Source organism: Octodon degus, unplaced genomic scaffold (genome assembly GCF_000260255.1).
Source record: "Octodon degus isolate 3935 unplaced genomic scaffold, OctDeg1.0 scaffold00028, whole genome shotgun sequence".
Lineage (NCBI taxonomy): Eukaryota > Metazoa > Chordata > Mammalia > Rodentia > Octodontidae > Octodon > Octodon degus.
The window spans coordinates 2304106-2310119 of NW_004524604.1; the positions used below are offsets into that span (position 1 = coordinate 2304106).

Consider the following 6014-nt stretch of genomic DNA (forward strand, 5'->3'; position numbering starts at 1 on the left):
GAACTTAGGAAAAATGGGGTATGCGTATGAATGTCCATTTTGTATCTGTGTATTCAAAGTGGTTAGGATAGATATATAGTTGCATTCTCTTAATGAATAGAATGATTTGTTCTAATGGTGTTTGTAAATAGGATCACAAGTCCGCATCTTGTACAGCAATTAACCACTAAGAAGAATATATGCAGTGTATTATTTGTTGAAACTGTACTTCCGATTTGATTTGAAACTGTCTCATTGCTATCTGTTTATCAATAAAACTTTGAAAAAAAAAGAAAGAAAAAAGGACCAAGTATGTAAGAAACTACATTAATTAAAGAACTGAAAGAAAAAAAAAAAACAAGTGATTTCCATAAAGAAAAGACAAAGATTAAATTTTCTTCACATAGTCTTAGTTACAGATCTCAACTTTTCTGAAGGTATTTTCTTTCATCATTCTCCTACCATGCTCTTGATTTTCATTTATCTTCAAAGAACATGAAGTCAATGAGGAAGCAGGTGCCAAGCACCGCAGCCTTCATTTTCACATCAAGGTCCAAGGGGAACAGGATGCCGAAGTCGTCGGTGTCTGTAAGTGCTTCTCTCAGGAACCCAGTCCAGCGCTTGGAAATCTTGCCAATTGTGAATTTTTCATCAAGAGATTTAATCTTAAAATCACTATCTGTGCAGCACCTGTACGGGACACATGGGCCTATGATTTTTAACACTGCCTCTCTCTTCTCATTATGAACAGTATACTTCGGCAGGCAGGGGTGCCATGTCTGAGTAACATAACCCACCGGAAAGCCTGGAGGAGCTTGGACTTCAATCTCCTGAAGGCAGCAGGGGAAGCAACAGCTGTCACACCTCAGTGGCCGCTCCACAGTTATGACTTCGCGGTTCAAATTATCGAGAACCCTCAAGGTAAAAGGCCTCGCTGAACTGCAGAAATTTCGAATGCAGCAATCAGTATCTTCTACTGCAAAGTAAATCCTCTGCCCAAGGCTGTTCTTAATTTCAAATTTGTTATTTGTTTCAAAGCCTGTTAAGACTTCCAGAAGTTCAATTTTCTGATGGATCAGAATCTGATCTATCTGACTTAAATATTCCAGTCCAGGAGGGCAGTATGGCAGAGGCGGTGGTGCTGGTATCCTGGAGACGCCTGTGGGTCCACCTGGCTGATGATTATATGTTGGTTGATCCGGACCTGTTTGTCTAGCACCTGGATAGTCAGGTGGTGGGACTAAGCAGTCAGGTGGGGAAGCTGGAAATGTCCCCTTGGGTCTGGGGTAGGCAGGATATCCTGATCCCTGTAATGTTGCTGGTGGATACTGAGTCACATACTCAGTTGGCAGATTTGCTCCTGGATGAGAAATATCCATTTGGATGCCTGGAGCAGCTGCCTGGGTTCTTGTGCAGGAAGCTGGCGGAGGCTCTACTCCCTGTAAACCATGGGAGAGGCACAGAGATTTGCACCCTCCCTTCAGATAGCGCAGAAGGAGCCTGGGAGTGAATGGTGCCAACAAAACCAAGTGCTTAAATTGTCCTTTCCGTAGTTCTCACACACCTTCCTTCGCTGCTGTCCCACTGTCCCAAGGAGAAGCTGGGAGGAGCTGCCACCCCGGCCTCCATCATGTACTGTTTTCTGTCTCCCCAGTGCCTTAGGCCAAGGAGATGCCTAAGTGTAATTTGCTGAATGAGGGATCCGTGAGCAGAGACCCTTGAGACTCAGTGCTGAACTACTGAGCTGACATCCACTGTGTGATGTGATCTAGGTCACACATGTCTGTGTGAGGTCACTAAACTGGGGCCAACCAGATGCATGGTAGAAAGAGCAGCAGAGTTCTTTCTTACACCTAAGTGTGCGGCATAGAGAGATCACGTGTTTTCAGAAACACGAGAAAAGAATTCAGTTGGGACTCATACCTATAGTAATGGTCCTTGATGATAGTAGACAGAATCAGCAGGATGGGTGACAATGCTCCTCATCACATCTAGTATGCATGACTGTGAGATCCTTTGTTCGCCATAGATGTAAGTCCCAACTAAGTTCTTTTCTCTTGTTTCTGAAAACATATGATCTGACAGACTCTGGAGACGGAGAGGATGACTAGGATATCATAGAGATCAAATAATTTCAAACAGAGTAGGGTTGGTGCCACACTTCTTTTACCTGGGAATTACCTTTATGTAAAAGAGCATTGAGAAGACCCATTAGACTTGTTTAACATGTCCACAAAGTGTTGGCCTAGCTTCATTCTTTATAGAAAAAATGGCTTTTTCAGGCTCAAAGCTGCCTAAAGAATGAGCTTGAGATGAGCTTTTGTGGACAGAGCAAAATTCAGGTTGGTTGAGAAACTCCAGCAGATGTTGATAGATTAAGAAGCTGCCAAGAGCCCCTGCAGATATGTGTTCTACACATTCTCTTCTGCAGGTCAGATTTATCTGCTTTTAAAAAATATATATTATTTATTTTCATCTTGGTTTTCTGGGAGAGAGTTTTATTATGCACTTCAGTCTGGCCTTAAGCTCACTGTGCAGCCTAGGCTAGCCTCCAGTTCCCAGCAATCCTCCTGTCTCAGCCTCCTGAGTGCTAGACTACAGCTGTGTACTACCACTGTGCATGAGTTTTCTGCATTTCTAAGGTGTTCCCTACTGGTGCTGAGTCCCTGGCTCTTAGGTCCTTTCCATGTGGAGACGTTCATTTTGTGATGTAGTTACACACCTAGTCTAACTCCATTCTATTTGCCTTCTAGCTGAGCGACTGTCACAACCTTAAGGAATGACGGACAAATGGGGAGCTTCCCAAAAAAGTGTCAAATCTCCATGAATGCCATGCAGTGACTCCCACTGCAGAGGAAGAGAGGAAATAAGAGATGTGGCTAATGTTGGTGATGAAAGTTATAGCAGTGTGATCGCTTTCCTGAAAACGGACTACATTATTTGTCCAGATAGACTCCTCTAACAGTTGAAAATTCTGGCTTGCACTTTTTGTAGTGTTGGTGTTTACAAACAGATTAGGGAGGTACTTTCAACTTTCTCTCCCTTCTAAGGGAAATGAGAATTTTAAGTGTATATACTCGTCACCTCATCACTTGTATCTCTCTGAAATGGGTGAGATTGTGATTTTTTTTTTTTTGGGTCTGGAAACATCCCAAGCAGTCTCTTGAGAGCCTTGGGAATACAGTGGGAACAAAAACTTTCTGTCACCTACCATATCTCCCTAAATTCAGCAGAGATTATAGCTTGGCCTTCCCACATTGTTCTCCCTCCTCAGTTATAGAACCCCTGATTTGTAGGTAGACATAAGATTACCCAGAAAGAAGAGTTCATTTTCTAGCTCCTTCCATCATTTTCCTGATTCTCCTGTAAAACTGGTGATAATGATGGGAAAAGATATTCCACCAGGAAGAAGAGAATGGCACCAAGTTTTTATTGCAGCACCGCATGGGGAAGGCTCTACAGTGAGACAAGAAGCAGCAGGAGGATAACTTGGCTCTTCAGCTGTGGTAGTAGCCACTGATAGGAGGAGGAAGCTGCTGTAGGCTGTGAGGTTCCTGGAGACTCTCACTCCTCAAACATCGCCTCGTCTGGTAGGGGTGACAGTGTCCCGAGGACCAGGAGTCAGATGAGGATCACTTTCCCTTGTAGGTGGAAAGCGTGGGGCTATGGTAGGCCTTCTGATCATTGGTGGTTTCCTCTAATGGAACAAACATCAAGACAGAAATGTATTTGTAAACACTTGGCATCTGCAAAGAACATCCAGCAAGACCTTTGAATCAGTGACATCTTTTACCTTGTGTTGACATAACACAAACTTCACCTTATACACATTTGTAAGTGTTAGATGGGAAACTAACAAATTTCAAGTGGTTGGCTTATGGAAAAAGACACTGATTATTCTCTTTTGAATCTTCTTTTGTACTCAGTCTTTCTGGGGAGCTCAGAACTGTACAAAAATAATACTTGTATGTGTCATTGCGAAGGTAGGGGATGTCAGATAGTGACATTTGGATACCCCAGTTTGTGGAGAGGCAAGAACCCTGGAGAGGCACTGGCTACATGCTTCTCCTAAGGCAGTGGGCACATTCCCAAGTAGTGGTGAAAATCAGGGTACACCTTTTGACAGGGTCCTAGAATGGAACAGGATCTCACATTTCAAAGCCCTCAGAGGAAAGCAACTGGGCTAGCAACCAGGCTTTGGAGAGGACCCCAAGAGCCTCAACTTTGGCAGTAAGGGGTAAAGCAGGGGCCTGCCTCTGTCCTCTCAGTCTCTGACAGATGAAGGTAGACTCAAGACCTGGTGGCCAGAGTATCCTGGTGGTAAGGCGTAACAAACATAATCCTCCTCTGCTGGAGACGACTTCATTCAGAATGTCCAGTTGCCTCTGCATCATTCCTAAATAGCATTCCCCACTCAATCAGAAATGAGCAGGCCACCAGGAAGTGCAAAGCAGTGATCAGGGCGGTGAGACTGAAATGGAAAGCAAGAGAAAAAAGTAGATACTAAGAGCAAATACACAGGAGATCCCAAAAGAATAGTCCTTAGACACTAAGCTTAAGAAAATGCATGAAAACACCTGACTAACGTGCAAGAGATTAAAAAATGAGACAGTTACTGGTGGTATCAAATGGACATTTGCAAGTGAAATGTGTGGTAAGCAAAATGAATTCCATTGTGAGCTTCACATCATTTTAAATTCAGCTGAAGATAAAATTAGTGAACCAGAAGATAAGTCAGAAGAAATTATGCAGACTGAAACACACTGAAGGAAAGGATAGAAGTGACAGAGAAGAGTAGAAGAGACACATGGAAATGGTGGTGTCACTGCAGTGTGTGTTTTCAGTGTAAGGAATCTGGAAAAAAGGGACCCAGTGTTGTGTGAGGAGTGCTAAGGTTCGTGTCCAGATGTTCCCCAAAAGCCTTATCAGTCATGAGGAGCAGGCTTCTCAGAAGTGGCTGAATAGAGTGTGTGACTGATTCCTGGTCCAGCGCTGGGAAGAGGAGTGAGTGCCCCACCAGCCCTGGGGCAGGCGGCCTGCACACAGTGTGAGGAGCAGAAAGAGGCTCGCCCCTCCTTCTCCTGTTGCTTTTGCTGTCTTCTGCTGCCCTCAACTGTGGCTCCTCTGTCATGCGCCATGCTGCTTTCGAACAAGGTGATTATGGACTGAGACCTCTACAAACTGTGAGCTCAGTAAACGTTTCTTGCTTCAACTTTGATCGTCAGGTATTTTGTCTCAGCAATGAGAAAAGAAACTAAGTGAGGCCAATCATGGGTAATAATTTCCCACAAAGTAGGAAATGCATTATTCCAAAGATTAAAGCAGCACTGTTAATGTCAGGAAAGAAATAGAAACAATTACACTTTACAGTAAACCTATTGCAAAGTAGAAATTTTAAAACATCATTGATTTTTTTAAAAAATCAATGTTTTGTGGTTTTCAGTGAGTTCTGTTTTTAAAAAATGTTTTCTCATTTTTTGGTAGAATTAATATAATTGATGTTTATGAGGACTATGAATTAATAACCATCTTCAATGCTTTCAACAGATTGTAGATAAACTGTTTTAGATACATTTGCAAATGTTAGTTTTTCCCAGGAATTAGTTTTGTGGATGGTGATTTTGATTCCTTAATAATGATTAAGAGTTTTACTTAGTGGAACGCGTAGAGGTGCATGGTACCGAGAGACTGCAGGTGTAGCTGCTTGGGAAGCAGGAGGCCTGGAAGTTCAAGCACAGCCTGGACTACCTAGTGAGATCAGGTAGCAAAATAAAAGTGAAGGACTGGCCAAAGAGCTCAGTGGATTAAAGCACCTGCAAGCAGGTGCAGGGGCGGAGAGTTCCATCCCTGGCCCTGCTGTGCCAGCCCCACCCCCGGAGCATGCTGAGAGGGCAATTGAGACTGGGTGTGGTGGTGCCCGCCTCCAATCTCAGCTCTTGGGAGGCTATAAACAGGTGGTTCACTGTGAGTCCGATCTAGTAGTGAGACCCTGAACACCCTGTAGATCCTTTCCTAAAATACAAAAAACAAACAAA

At 43.5% G+C, this 6014-nt stretch overlaps 1 pseudogene; it reads right to left on the minus strand.

The window, feature by feature from the left end:
- Positions 1 to 429: 429 nt before the first annotated feature.
- On the minus strand, positions 430 to 1671 carry LOC101563760 (annotated as a pseudogene).
- Between the last annotated feature and the right edge of the window lie 4343 nt (positions 1672 to 6014).